The sequence below is a fragment of the Oncorhynchus keta genome, chromosome 34 (genome assembly GCF_023373465.1).
Source record: "Oncorhynchus keta strain PuntledgeMale-10-30-2019 chromosome 34, Oket_V2, whole genome shotgun sequence".
Classification (NCBI taxonomy): Eukaryota; Metazoa; Chordata; class Actinopteri; order Salmoniformes; family Salmonidae; genus Oncorhynchus; species Oncorhynchus keta.
This window is the reverse complement of record NC_068454.1, coordinates 70,939,811-70,952,738: the sequence shown is the minus strand read 5'-3', so window position 1 is coordinate 70,952,738 and position 12,928 is coordinate 70,939,811.

Sequence of the window (12,928 nt, the reverse complement as noted above, 5' to 3'; positions counted from 1 at the left end):
GAGGGATCGGGCAGGAGGGGTGGGTGGGGTATTGTTGCTCAGGTTGGGCTGGGGGAACAGGGGAGGAAGAGGTAGGAGGAGGGAGAAAGTGGAGGTTGGGGAGAATGTGGGATGAATGGGGGGAGTCGGTATTCAGGCTTGGCTGGGGGACGGACCCCTAGGGTCATTGGATTTTCTCCATTCAAGGGGACATGGAGAGGAACATGGAGAGCAGATGAGAGGGGCTTGTGGTGCGTCAAGGGACCAAACAAAGGAAACGCTTAGCAGGCACACATGTCACTGAGACAGGAAGCTGCTGCTGTCTCTCTCTACATCTCTCCTGTCTCTCTTTCCTCTTCTGCCTTGCTTTTCTCTCCATTTTTCATGCAAACTCTTCAACCGGCGCAGATGTTTCCATCTCTTCCTCTCCTGAAGACACAGTGAGACAGTCTCTAGGGCCATCTTGACATTGGTTTCAGGGTAGCCAATGATGTTGTTTCTGGATGGGTGCAGCAAGTAGAAGAGTATTATGTGAGGTGAGGTAAGGTGAGGTAAGGAGGGTGTGAGCAAATCTAGGTACATTGTTTCAAATGGAATGATCGTGGAGTTTGCTCGGCTGTCCTCTGCTCACCTGCAACGATCACTCTCTATTACAAACCCGCCTCTCCCTCGCTCTCTCCCTCCCTCTACAAGCCCCCGGCTAGCCCCTGACACAAACACCACATCAGCACCAATTTCTGTCACTTACTCAGTGCGAGATCAGGAGCGATTACTCCCAGTGCCACCTGGCGCTAGATCGGTTGCAATGGCTGCCCGCTGCAGCCAGAGGACCTCAGCTGGAGCCGTAATTTGCACTGACACCTCATTTTAGAAGCATTCCTCCACACACTCCCCCAGCCCCCGCAACAGCATCACCGTCACCACGACGACCATGAGCCAACCAAGAGAGAGAGACCTAATCTAATCTAAGGTGGGATGAAGAGACATTACTCCCAGGTTGGGTTTTTCTTTCAGATATAGGCCCATTATATATATAACTCCATTCCACACACAGACGCTGGAATGAAATGAGAAACAGAAACAAAACAACAAGTGTTCCGCTGTGTTCTTCTATGTATATGGATTATTTGAATCTCAATGTGACCTATCATTTTGTCTAACGTGACAACAGCTAGTTACGTACAGTGCTCTTTAAACTACATACTACAACAAAAATTGAAATATTTATCACCCCCTCAATGCATTTTAACTAAATTAAAAAAACAGAGTTTGTTTCCCTCTTAAAATACTTGAAATTATCAGGCCACTGCAGGCTCAGTTAAAGTTGAGAACAACAGAGAGAATTCCTTAGAAGCAGAACGCGACTCAATTCTCAATATTGTGTTTGTTAATCATCAGCTTTAGGCTCTCCTCTGCTCTCCCAGCATTGCAACAGCTCCTTTTAAATGTACTATTCCCCAATGCCCTACACAAATCAACAGACGCACAAACAAATAAGCAACGAATAACCACAGAAAAAGATGTTCAGGCTGTGGAAATCCTGTGAGCCACAGAAAAACGACAATTAGGGAAAGCAATGCATTCTGTTAACCTTGGGCTCAGGATGGTGAAGCAACAACAGCAGAAGTAGCAGCAAGGTCTCAAGGTCTCTGGACTAACCTTGACAGTTGTAGCTCACTCACCAACACTCGATTTGTTGCCTTTTTCGTTGCCCTTAGTGGTGCCGCTCAAACACACACACACACACACACACACACACACACACACACACACACACACACACACACACACACACACACACACACACACACACACACACACACACACACACACACACACACACACACACACACACACACACACACACACACACACACACACACACACACACACACACACACTGAGGGTTGACACTGACTCTTTCAATTAGAAATATTCAGTTGGACTCATAAACAGGGTGAAAGAGAGCCTGTCTAGAGAGTGGCATAGGAACGTTGGAGGGCTGTGGAGACCATCCTGACAGAAGGGCTGGGTAGACTGGGTAGGCTGGCTAGACTGGGTAGACTGGGTAGACTGGGTAGGCTGGCTAGACTGGGTAGACTGGGTAGACTGGGTAGGCTGGGTAGGCTGGGTAGACTGTGTAGAATGGGTAGGCTGGGTAGGCTGGGTAGGGTTTGTAGGCTGGGTAGGCTGGGTAGGCTGGGTAGACTGGGTAGGCTGGGTAGGCTGGGTAGACTGTGTAGAATGGGTAGGCTGGGTAGGCTGGGTAGGCTAGGTAGACTGGGTAGGCTGGGTAGGGTGTGTAGAATGGGTAGACTGTGTAGGCTGGGTAGGCTGGGTAGGCTGGGTAGGCTGGGTAGGCTGGGAGAATGGGTAGGCTGGGTTGGCTGGGTAGGCTGGGTAGACTGGGTAGGCTGGGTAGGCTGGGTAGGCTGGGTAGACTGGGTAGGCTGGGTAGAATGGGTAGGTTGGGTAGGCTGGGTAGGCTGGGTAGTCTAGGTAGACTGGGTAGGCTGGGTTGGCTGGGTAGGCTGGGTAGAATGGGTAGACTGGGTAGACTGGGTAGAATGGGTAGGCTGGGTAGACTGGGTAGGCTGGGTAGAATGGGTAGACTGGGTAGACTGGGTAGACTGGGTAGGCTGGGTAGACTGGGTAGGCTGGGTAGACTGGGTAGGCTGGGTAGAATGGGTAGACTGGGTAGACTGGGTAGACTGGGTAGGCTGGGTAGACTGGGTAGAATGGGTAGGCTGGGTAGGCTGGGTGGTAGCAGGTGCTTCTTCTCTGTTGCGTATTTACTAAGGAATTAAGATGTAATGTCAGAGACTGGTGTCTTGGTAGGATGACTCTTTCTTTTCTGAAGGAGAGAGGGAGGATGAGAGGGAGGGAGGTATGGAGGTAGGGTGGTGACAAAACCATCTGGCAGACACAGACAGAAGCAGGCTATGGTTTCTGCTTTCTCCCTTGGGTACCTGGGGTAACGGCAGATGTAAACAAGTGGAAGGAAACGCACGCTGCTAGACAGTGAAAACAGGCGGTACAGAGAAGGTTATGGATATGGGTGGGATTAGCAGTATGGTAAAGACTAGTCATAGGGTGGTGTCAAGCCATTTGATGAAGATTAGCAAAATGGCACTGCTTAGGAAGATGATGAGAATGGACAGCATGGTAAGGATTAACAATGCTGTATAGGTTAGGATTATTGTGAAGGATGTTTGAATGTAAACAGTATGTTGTTGTCAGTGACCATGGTCACGTTTTCCATGACTATAAGCCATATGAATTTGAAGATGTAATCCCCACCCTCTGAAACCATGTAAAATCAAATCACTATTTCACTTTACCTGATTCAACACTGACTGAGTCACAAACTCCCAGTTAAGGTTGTAATGAAGGATGCTTTTATGATTGAAAGGCCTACAACTGATGAGGGGGAGAGCAGTGTGGGAGAGGGGGAGAGCAGTGTGGGAGAGGGGGAGAGCAGTGTGGGAGAGGGGGAGAGCAGTGTGGGGAGAGCAGTGTGGGAGAGGGGGAGAGGAGGAGAGTGTGCTTGAGTGAGAGTGTGTGTGAACGTCAGCATATTTGTGTGTCTGTGTGCGTGTGTGTGAATATCAGTTTTTTTAGCCTTCAGTTTCCCTGAGCAGGTTTGATTGATACCGACAGCCCAGGATCTTAATGTAACAATAATTCAGTCCACAGTCTCTTGCCACAATTAGGTTTCCCCCATGATTTAAACATGGCCGTGTCAGTCAGACAGACATACAGACAGTCAGAGAGGGCTGAGCTGCAGCCCGATCCTGGCTAGCATCAGGACCTGGCTGATACTTAAGAGAATTACCCTTCCCATAGATCAGCTGTGATGTGACAGAGAGCAATGAACTTCTTCCTTTGTTACCAGGGAAACCACAGATGTCCATAATGTACAGTCACAGTTCCCTCCCCAACCCTAGGTAGAATATACAGTACGTAACACTAGCCCCAAACCACCCCCACAGCCACTGTACTGTACTGTACTGTACTATACTTCGGGGCATTTAAGAGTTGTGTCACATTTGATTGAATATACATAGGAAATACCAATACAATGTCTACCTGCTTACATCGGTGCTGTTGCTTACAATGCTATTCCTTTCAATGCCTGGTATTGGCTGAGAAAGACCAAGAAAAAGAAAACAGGGTTGAAATATCATTGAGCGTAATGCATTCACAAATGGGGGAGGGGGTTGGGTTATAATTGAAAATGAGCTGAAACTGGCTGACAAAAGCTCTGCAGAAGTGATGATCTTTTATTCATTAGAATGTCAATCTACCGCGGCCTTGACGTGGGGGGAATTGGAATCCACTGCCAGTACCACTTAGTATTGTGATTTAGAACACATGAAATGGTTGCAAGAGGGCCGCCTTCCACACAGTAATAAAGGGGGTTGTATAAAGTACAAAGAACGTGAAACACGTTCAAGTTTAAAGCACTGTATAAATATCGAGAGGTAGAGCAGGGATGTAAACATGACAATGCTATTGATACTAATAAACCACCAGGACACTTCATTGGCTCTGGGATGTGATGGTCGACCAAGACTAATGGCACTAACCCTGTATCATCAGTGTGAACTGCTTCATTCACACAAATGTGCATGCCCTCATGCACACACACAGCCACTAACACAGCATCACGCCCTCATGCACACACACAGCCACTAACACAGCATCACGCCCTCATGCACACACACAGCCACTAACACAGCATCACGCCCTCATGCACACACACAGCCACTAACACAGCATCACGCCCTCATGCACACACACAGCCACTAACACAGCATCACGCCCTCATGCACACACACAGCCACTAACACAGCATCACGCCCTCATGCACACACACAGCCACTAACACAGCATCACGCCCTCATGCACACACACAGCCACTAACACAGCATCACGCCCTCATGCACACACACAGCCACTAACACAGCATCACGCATGCACACACCTAACACAGCATCATGCACACACACAGCCACTAACACACATCACGCCCTCATGCACACACACAGCCACTAACACAGCATCACGCCCTCATGCACACACACAGCCACTAACACAGCATCACGCCCTCATGCACACACACAGCCACTAACACAGCATCACGCCCTCATGCACACACACAGCCACTAACACAGCATCACATGCTTTACATTTACAAATATTACACGTCTTGCTGATATGTTGTTTGCTCTGAAAAACTCACGGTTCATAGGCATTGACAAGACGTTTTCTGAGCACGGTTGCCAATCTTCAATTCTGCTTCCTGTCCTGTATCTTCAGCTCTGTGTACTTTCCCTCTCAAACCCTAAAGTCAAACTTGTGCCCTGATGAGGAAATGCAGTAGAACAGAGCTTCCTCTCTGCCTGCTTAGAAACTCCTTGGGTACTGGAGCATCGTCTGCTCAATCAATTCCAGGTCTTCCCAGAAGTACCTCTTCTTCCCAGTCATTGCAGGAGTTTATTTTCTTCTTTTTGGTTGAATAGAAATAAGAAAGAGTCCCTCGCTCTCCAACCAAATGCTTGACCGGCCAACACAGGGAGGGAGAGAGAATTCTTGATGATGATGATGGATAGGATGGTTATTATTTATTTGCTTGCTTTGTGCCCTTGTGACTTTAGGAGCCTTGGAGCAGCCTTGAGGAGGCCCAGACGCGGACGATGGTGTTGACCATACAAATAGAATGTGTGATTCTCTGAGGGGGCCAAAGAGAAAGGTCCCCTTCTCTCGCTGCCGTACGACGGGCCCTCGTTTGACCTCCGACCGTCCCCCAGGGTCCAGACAGACACTGTCATTTATCACCCGCACACACACACACCTACACACGCACACACACGCATACGCACAGACACACACACACAGGTTTCCTGTTGTGTGAAGAATTGTACAGTCAGTCTCATATTGCATTCCTGATATTCAGTACCACTATCGTTTCTATATCTCCCTCCCCCAACTGTGGCTTAAATAGTCATTCTAATCCATTTTATTGTACGTGGAGTGATTTGCCACATTACAGTGTTCATTTAATACATCAAAATCATTGACCTGGTATTAATTCCATTATATAATAATACAGTTGAAATGTAAGTAAAGAAGAAGATTCATATAATGTTAACTAAATCATCAATTAAATTAAATTGTACAGTAACATACTTTGCAAGTCCTCAAATCTAAATAAGCCTAATTAAAAGTGGATTTATGCACCCTGGCAATTACCTTGTGCTTTTTTGCGGAAGAGTGAGCAACAGTTTTTGAATACCAAATAGGAATGCATTGAAGCTAGAGGCCACAGACATTACAGCTGAAGGTCTTCTTCTGGTCAGGTTTTCCACGTCCTGAGTGTGTACATGTGTGTGTGACCCTCAGTGTGTACATGTGTGTGAGACCCTCAGTGTGTACATGTGTGTGAGACCCTCAGTGTGTACATGTGTGTGTGACCCTCAGTGCGTACATGTGTGTGAGACCCTCAGTGTGTATCTTTGTGTGTGACCCTCAGTGTGTACATGTGTGTGTGACCCTCAGTGCGTACATGTGTGTTACCCTCAGTGTGTACATGTGTGTGTGACCCTCAGTGCGTACATGTGTGTGAGATCCTCAGTGCGTACATGTGTGTGAGACCCTCAGTGCGTACATGTGTGTGAGACCCTCAGTGTGTACATGTGTGTGAGACCCTCAGTGTGTACATGTGTGTGAGACCCTCAGTGTGTACATGTGTGTGAGACCCTCAGTGTGTACATGTGTGTGAGACCCTCAGTGTGTACATGTGTGTGAGACCCTCAGTGTGTACATGCGTGTGAGACCCTCAGTGTGTACATGTGTGTGAGACCCTCAGTGTGTACATGTGTGTGAGACCCTCAGTGTGTACATGTGTGAGACCCTCAGTGTGTACATGTGTGTGAGACCCTCAGTGTGTACATGCGTGTGAGACCCTCAGTGTGTACATGTGTGTGAGACCCTCAGTATGTACATGTGTATGAGACCCTCAGTGTGTACATGTGTGTGAGACCTTCAGTGTGTACATGTGTGTGAGACCTTCAGTGTGTACGTGTGTGAGACCCTCAGTGTGTACATGTGTGTGAGACCCTCAGTGTGTACATGTGTGTGAGACTCTCAGTGTGTACATGTGTGTGAGACCCTCAGTGTGTACATGTGTGTGAGACCCTCAGTGTGTACGTGTGTGTGAGACCCTCAGTGTGTACATGTGTGTGAGACCCTCAGTGTGTACATGTGTGTGAGACTCTCAGTGTGTACATGTGTGTGAGACCCTCAGTGTGTACATGTGTGTGAGACCCTCAGTGTGTACGTGTGTGTGAGACCCTCAGTGTGTACATGTGTGTGAGACCCTCAGTGTGTACATGTGTGTGAGACCCTCAGTGTGTACATGTGTGTGAGACCCTCAGTGTGTACATGTTTCTGTCAGGCTTGATAGTCTTGGGAGTGTTTCTGTCAGGCCTGATAGTCTTGGGAGTGTTTCTGTCAGGCCTGATAGTCTTGGGAGTGTTTCTGTCAGGCCTGATAGTCTTGGGAGTGTTTCTGTCAGGCCTGATAGTCTTGGGAGTGTTTCTGTCAGGCCTGATAGTCTTGGGAGTGTTTCTGTCAGGCCTGATAGTCTTGGGAGTGTTTCTGTCAGGCCTGATAGTCTTGGGAGTGTTTCTGTCAGGCCTGTAAGTCTTGGGCGTGTTTCTGTCAGGCCTGATAGTCTTGGGAGTGTTTCTGTCAGGCCTGATAGTCTTGGGAGTGTTTCTGTCAGGCCTGTAAGTCTTGGGAGTGTTTCTGTCAGGCCTGATAGTCTTGGGAGTGTTTCTGTCAGGCCTGATAGTCTTGGGAGTGTTTCTGTCAGGCCTGATAGTCTTGGGAGTGTTTCTGTCAGGCCTGTAAGTCTTGGGAGTGCTTCTCCACACAGTCATAGACCCAAGCACATCTCATATACAGGCGAGAGGCCATGTGTGTGTTTGTGTTTATGTCTGTCTGCTAGCATGTGCGTGTGTCTGCATGCGTGCGTGCGCTTGCATGTGTGTGCACTTACATGCATGTCCATGTGTGTCCATCTGTGTGTGTGTGTGTGTGTGAGTCAGAGATGCTCCAGTTATAAGGGACCTATGGGCAGTGTGTTGATGAGCAGTGGGCCGTAGTTAACCTGCTCACTCACCCCAGTCACGATGAAGTCAACCAAAGAACCAGGGAGAATAATAAAAGACGAGGGATGAGAGAGGAACGTCCATCTTGTCAATAAACCCCCCCCCCCTTACCTCCACCACTCCACTACCCATAATGCCCCTGGAGACGGGTGGGCCACTGACCTGAAATAATTGCTTTTGTCGTGTCGTGAGCTCGAGTGTTGACCTTAGACAAAACATGGAATAATGTGCTGTGCTTTATTAATGCAGCATTGGTATATATATATATATATATATATATATATATATATATATAAAAGAGAGAGAGAGAGGCTTGTTAATTCTGTAAATGTAATATACCTGCAGTTTTAAAGAGGGACTGATGGCCCCGGGGAACCTCTTTGTCTCGGAATGCTCAGAACGAACATCTCTTATAGATACTCATAATGCCTGGCTAACAATGATATCAATCAACATCGTTATCATCAGCATCATTATCATTCTTCTGTCAACGTTTTTTATCATCATTATCATCGTTATCAACATCATCATCTTCAACTTTTTGAGAGAATAATATTCTGAGTTCAAGTGTGTTCTTTCTTGTTCCTCTCTGTCACAGAAAGACAACTACAGAAAAACCTTTTGGAGGTACACTGTACTGTAGAAGAGTCCTGTTGAACAGAGGGACGCTCAGTAGAGCACTTTCTCTCTGTGTGTGTGTGTTCCCAGTTCTATTGCCAATGACATTTTCTTGCAATCTGATTCATCTATGTGAACATTCTAAGAATATTTATAATTTATTGTAAAGAGCAAAGTGGTCTATATGGTCTATTCTTAGTGATGCAGGACTTTGGCATGGGGAAGAGGTACCAGAGCCTTAGAGCTGTGGCCATTGGGTGAGATGTTTATTGCAGCGAAACAGTGGAGTCGGTGACGCATGTAATGAAGACTATCAACAGCCAAACATTAGAGTTAGAACACAACAGCTCAGCACACACTTTCAGTGCAATCTTCTACGGATGACAGAGGAAATAAAAGAGATGTTTCTATCTTTGTCACAAAGCTTTTACCTTTGCCCCGAGGAAGAAAAAGTCAGGTAGCCAGTTATTTTTTAATGTGGTGATCTAAAATGCATCACACTACACAGCTACCTAACTAAAAAGCTGCTCATTAAAGTGTGTAGTAGTCAGGGGGGGAAAGCAAGGGAGGAAGACAAGCACGTTGACCTTATATAAGCCTTCCATTAATGAGGTTATTCCGAACGAGTTTTCTGATGACCTGATACGTACTCCGGCAAGATTCATCACCATTTTTATGTTAATGTTTATTAGTCCTCAGAAGAGAGAGGGAGATAAATAGAGAGAGGAGAGAAGCAGCTTGCGGCAAAAACACCACCAAACATCACCTTGGAAGGATTCAATGGCGACAATAAAAAGAGCGAGCACTCAGATGCCAGAAGACTTCCTGCCCTCAAAACTTAACAGAGCTACTTTTAATCCTGTTTCCCCAGTCTAAAGAGGCCTAATGACAAGACATGTAGCCCTCAAGACGTATACAGCCTTCCAGCTGCTTTCAAGGACAACTTTTATTTAATTTCTTAACCAATTCATTTAGCTCACAATCCTTTCAATTCCAGAGCCACTAAACACACATGGAAAGGCTTTCATGGTTATTGTTATCCCTTCTAAAATATGGTTTCTGTATATTATAATCCAACTCAGTAAACCTATCATCATAAATGTCCCAACAGAGCTGGGTTATTGTATTCATACTTACCAATTCAGACAGAAACAGCTGTAATCAGTGGGTATTGAGGAGTTAGCATTGTTAGCGTAGCATCCCTCGCCTGTCTGCATGGTTGACACTTTCTCACTGTAAAATGTAAATATCATGAACTCTAAGCTAAGGTAATGTTTTGTTAAGAAGTGATGAAATAAAATCTATAATAGGAGGAAAGGTGGAGCAATTATTGATACTGTGTTAAATATTAAGGGTTCCATGGAGAGGTAGGAGGTGGACTGAGGAGGAGAGAGGTAGGAGGTGGGCTGAGGAGGAGAGAGGTAGAAGTTGGGCTGAGGAGGAGAGAGGTAGAAGTTGGGCTGAGGAGAAGAGAGGTAGAAGTTGGGCTGAGGAGGAGAGAGGTAGAAGTTGGGCTGAGGAGGAGAGGGTGAGAAGTTGGGCTGAGTTGCGGTCATGATGTGGAGATTAATATTTATAGTCTGAGACACTCAACAGGGAAGTCTAATAATGCTCAGTCGTTGTGATGGAAGGTACTGTAATGGTACGAGCTATGAATTTATTACACACAAGTGGTTTATAAAAACATTACCCAAAGTTTAAAAAAATATCCATATTTGTGCTAGATTAAAACTGGTTTTAAAATGGTTTGGTGAACAGTCTCCTCTGTGTCTGTGGTTGGTGTTGGTGATTACATTACTGGAGGGGTTTCTGAGATCAAAGTGACGATAGTTGAGTGTTGTGCTATTGGTCACATGGCACAGTGCGGTGGGTAGACTCTGCTGTGCCTGAGTGAGTGTTGTGCTATTGGCCACATGGCACAGTGTGGTGGGTAGGCTCTGCTGTGCCTGAGTGAGTGTTGTGCTATTGGCCACATGGCACAGTGTGGTGGGTAGGCTCTGCTGTGCCTGAGTGAGTGTTGTGCTATTGGCCACATGGCACAGTGTGGTGGGTAGACTCTGCTGTGCCTGAGTGAGTGTTGTGCTATTGGCCACATGGCACAGTGTGGTGGGTAGACTCTGCTGTGCCTGAGTGAGTGTTGTGTTATTGGCCACATGGCACAGTGTGGTGGGTAGACTCTGCTGTGCCTGAGTGAGTGTTGTGCTATTGGCCACATGGCACAGTGTGGTGGGTAGACTCTGCTGTGCCTGAGTGAGTGTTGTGTTATTGGACACATGGCACAGTGCGGTGGGTAGACTCTGCTGTGCCTGAGTGAGTGTTGTGCTATTGGCCACATGGCACAGTGTGGTGGGTAGACTCTGCTGTGCCTGAGTGAGTGTTGTGCTATTGGCCACATGGCACAGTGTGGTGGGTAGGCTCTGCTGTGCCTGAGTGAGTGTTGTGCTATTGGCCACATGGCACAGTGTGGTGGGTAGACTCTGCTGTGCCTGAGTGAGTGTTGTGCTATTGGCCACATGGCACAGTGTGGTGGGTAGGCTCTGCTGTGCCTGAGTGAGTGTTGTGCTATTGGCCACATGGCACAGTGTGGTGGGTAGACTCTGCTGTGCCTGAGTGAGTGTTGTGCTATTGGCCACATGGCACAGTGTGGTGGGTAGGCTCTGCTGTGCCTGAGTGAGTGTTGTGCTATTGGCCACATGGCACAGTGTGGTGGGTAGACTCTGCTGTGCCTGAGTGAGTGTTGTGCTATTGGCCACATGGCACAGTGTGGTGGGTAGGCTCTGCTGTGCCTGAGTGAGTGTTGTGCTATTGGCCACATGGCACAGTGTGGTGGGTAGACTCTGCTGTGCCTGAGTGAGTGTTGTGCTATTGGCCACATGGCACAGTGTGGTGGGTAGACTCTGCTGTGCCTGAGTGAGTGTTGTGCTATTGGCCACATGGCACAGTGTGGTGGGTAGGCTCTGCTGTGCCTGAGTGAGTGTTGTGCTATTGGCCACATGGCACAGTGTGGTGGGTAGACTCTGCTGTGCCTGAGTGAGTGTTGTGCTATTGGCCACATGGCACAGTGTGGTGGGTAGGCTCTGCTGTGCCTGAGTGAGTGTTGTGCTATTGGCCACATGGCACAGTGTGGTGGGTAGACTCTGCTGTGCCTGAGTGAGTGTTGTGCTATTGGCCACATGGCACAGTGTGGTGGGTAGGCTCTGCTGTGCCTGAGTGAGTGGTGGGCGGATGAGTGGGAGGATGGGGAAGGGTCAGAAAACATCATGCAAATGAGACGTGCATAAAAATCAACAACGGCATGATCCGATCCTTCTCCCTCTCTCCTGGTCTTCCTCTCTCCCGGTCTCCCTCTCTCCTGGTCTCCCTCTCTCCCGGTCTCCCTCTCTCCCGGTCTCCCTCTCTCCCGGTCTACCTCTCTCCCTCTCTCTCGGTCTCTGATGGTGGATATTGGTTTGGTTTTTCCATCTGGCTAAGCTGGGTGGATTTGAAACGGAAAATAGAATCCCCAATTATCCCAAATTAACACACCAATGAATCCTCATTATGTCCCTACATCACACAATATGCCACAATGAACATACCAACAATGTGATTCACAACACTGGAACAAAACGTTTCCAAAATATATGAATAGTTTGAGTTTTGCTCTTTCCCATTGGTCCATTGGAGGTTGAACTGTGAGTTAAGAAACGGAGTCTCCTGTCAAGTTTCTCAGGAGTCATGCATTATAATGGTATTACCGTGGTTAATCTGCAGATGGTTGTTGCTGTAGAGAGGGAGCTGGGACTAAAAGCAGTACAAGGGCATGAGTGTAGTGCCAAGCAGGTTGTGGTGCCTTTGTGCGTTTCCTTTTCTCCACTCAAAGAGGTTTAAAAGTACTCTTACCCTCAGCCAAACCCCGCCTGCCTCCTCGCTGCCTCCTCTCTAGCTATGAAAGACTAATTGAACGTGTGTTTTAATACCTCCAATGAGCTGTTTCATTCCACTAATATGATACAGCAAGGAGGTCGGGATGTTGGCATTACTACTCATAATGGAGGTTCTACTGTAATGAACATTGATCCTGCAATCAGAAGGAGAGAGAGCTAGGACTGGCTGTGTGTAAACTCAGTCCACATCAAACTTTTGGACATGCCTGTAAATGAACAGCCTTTAAT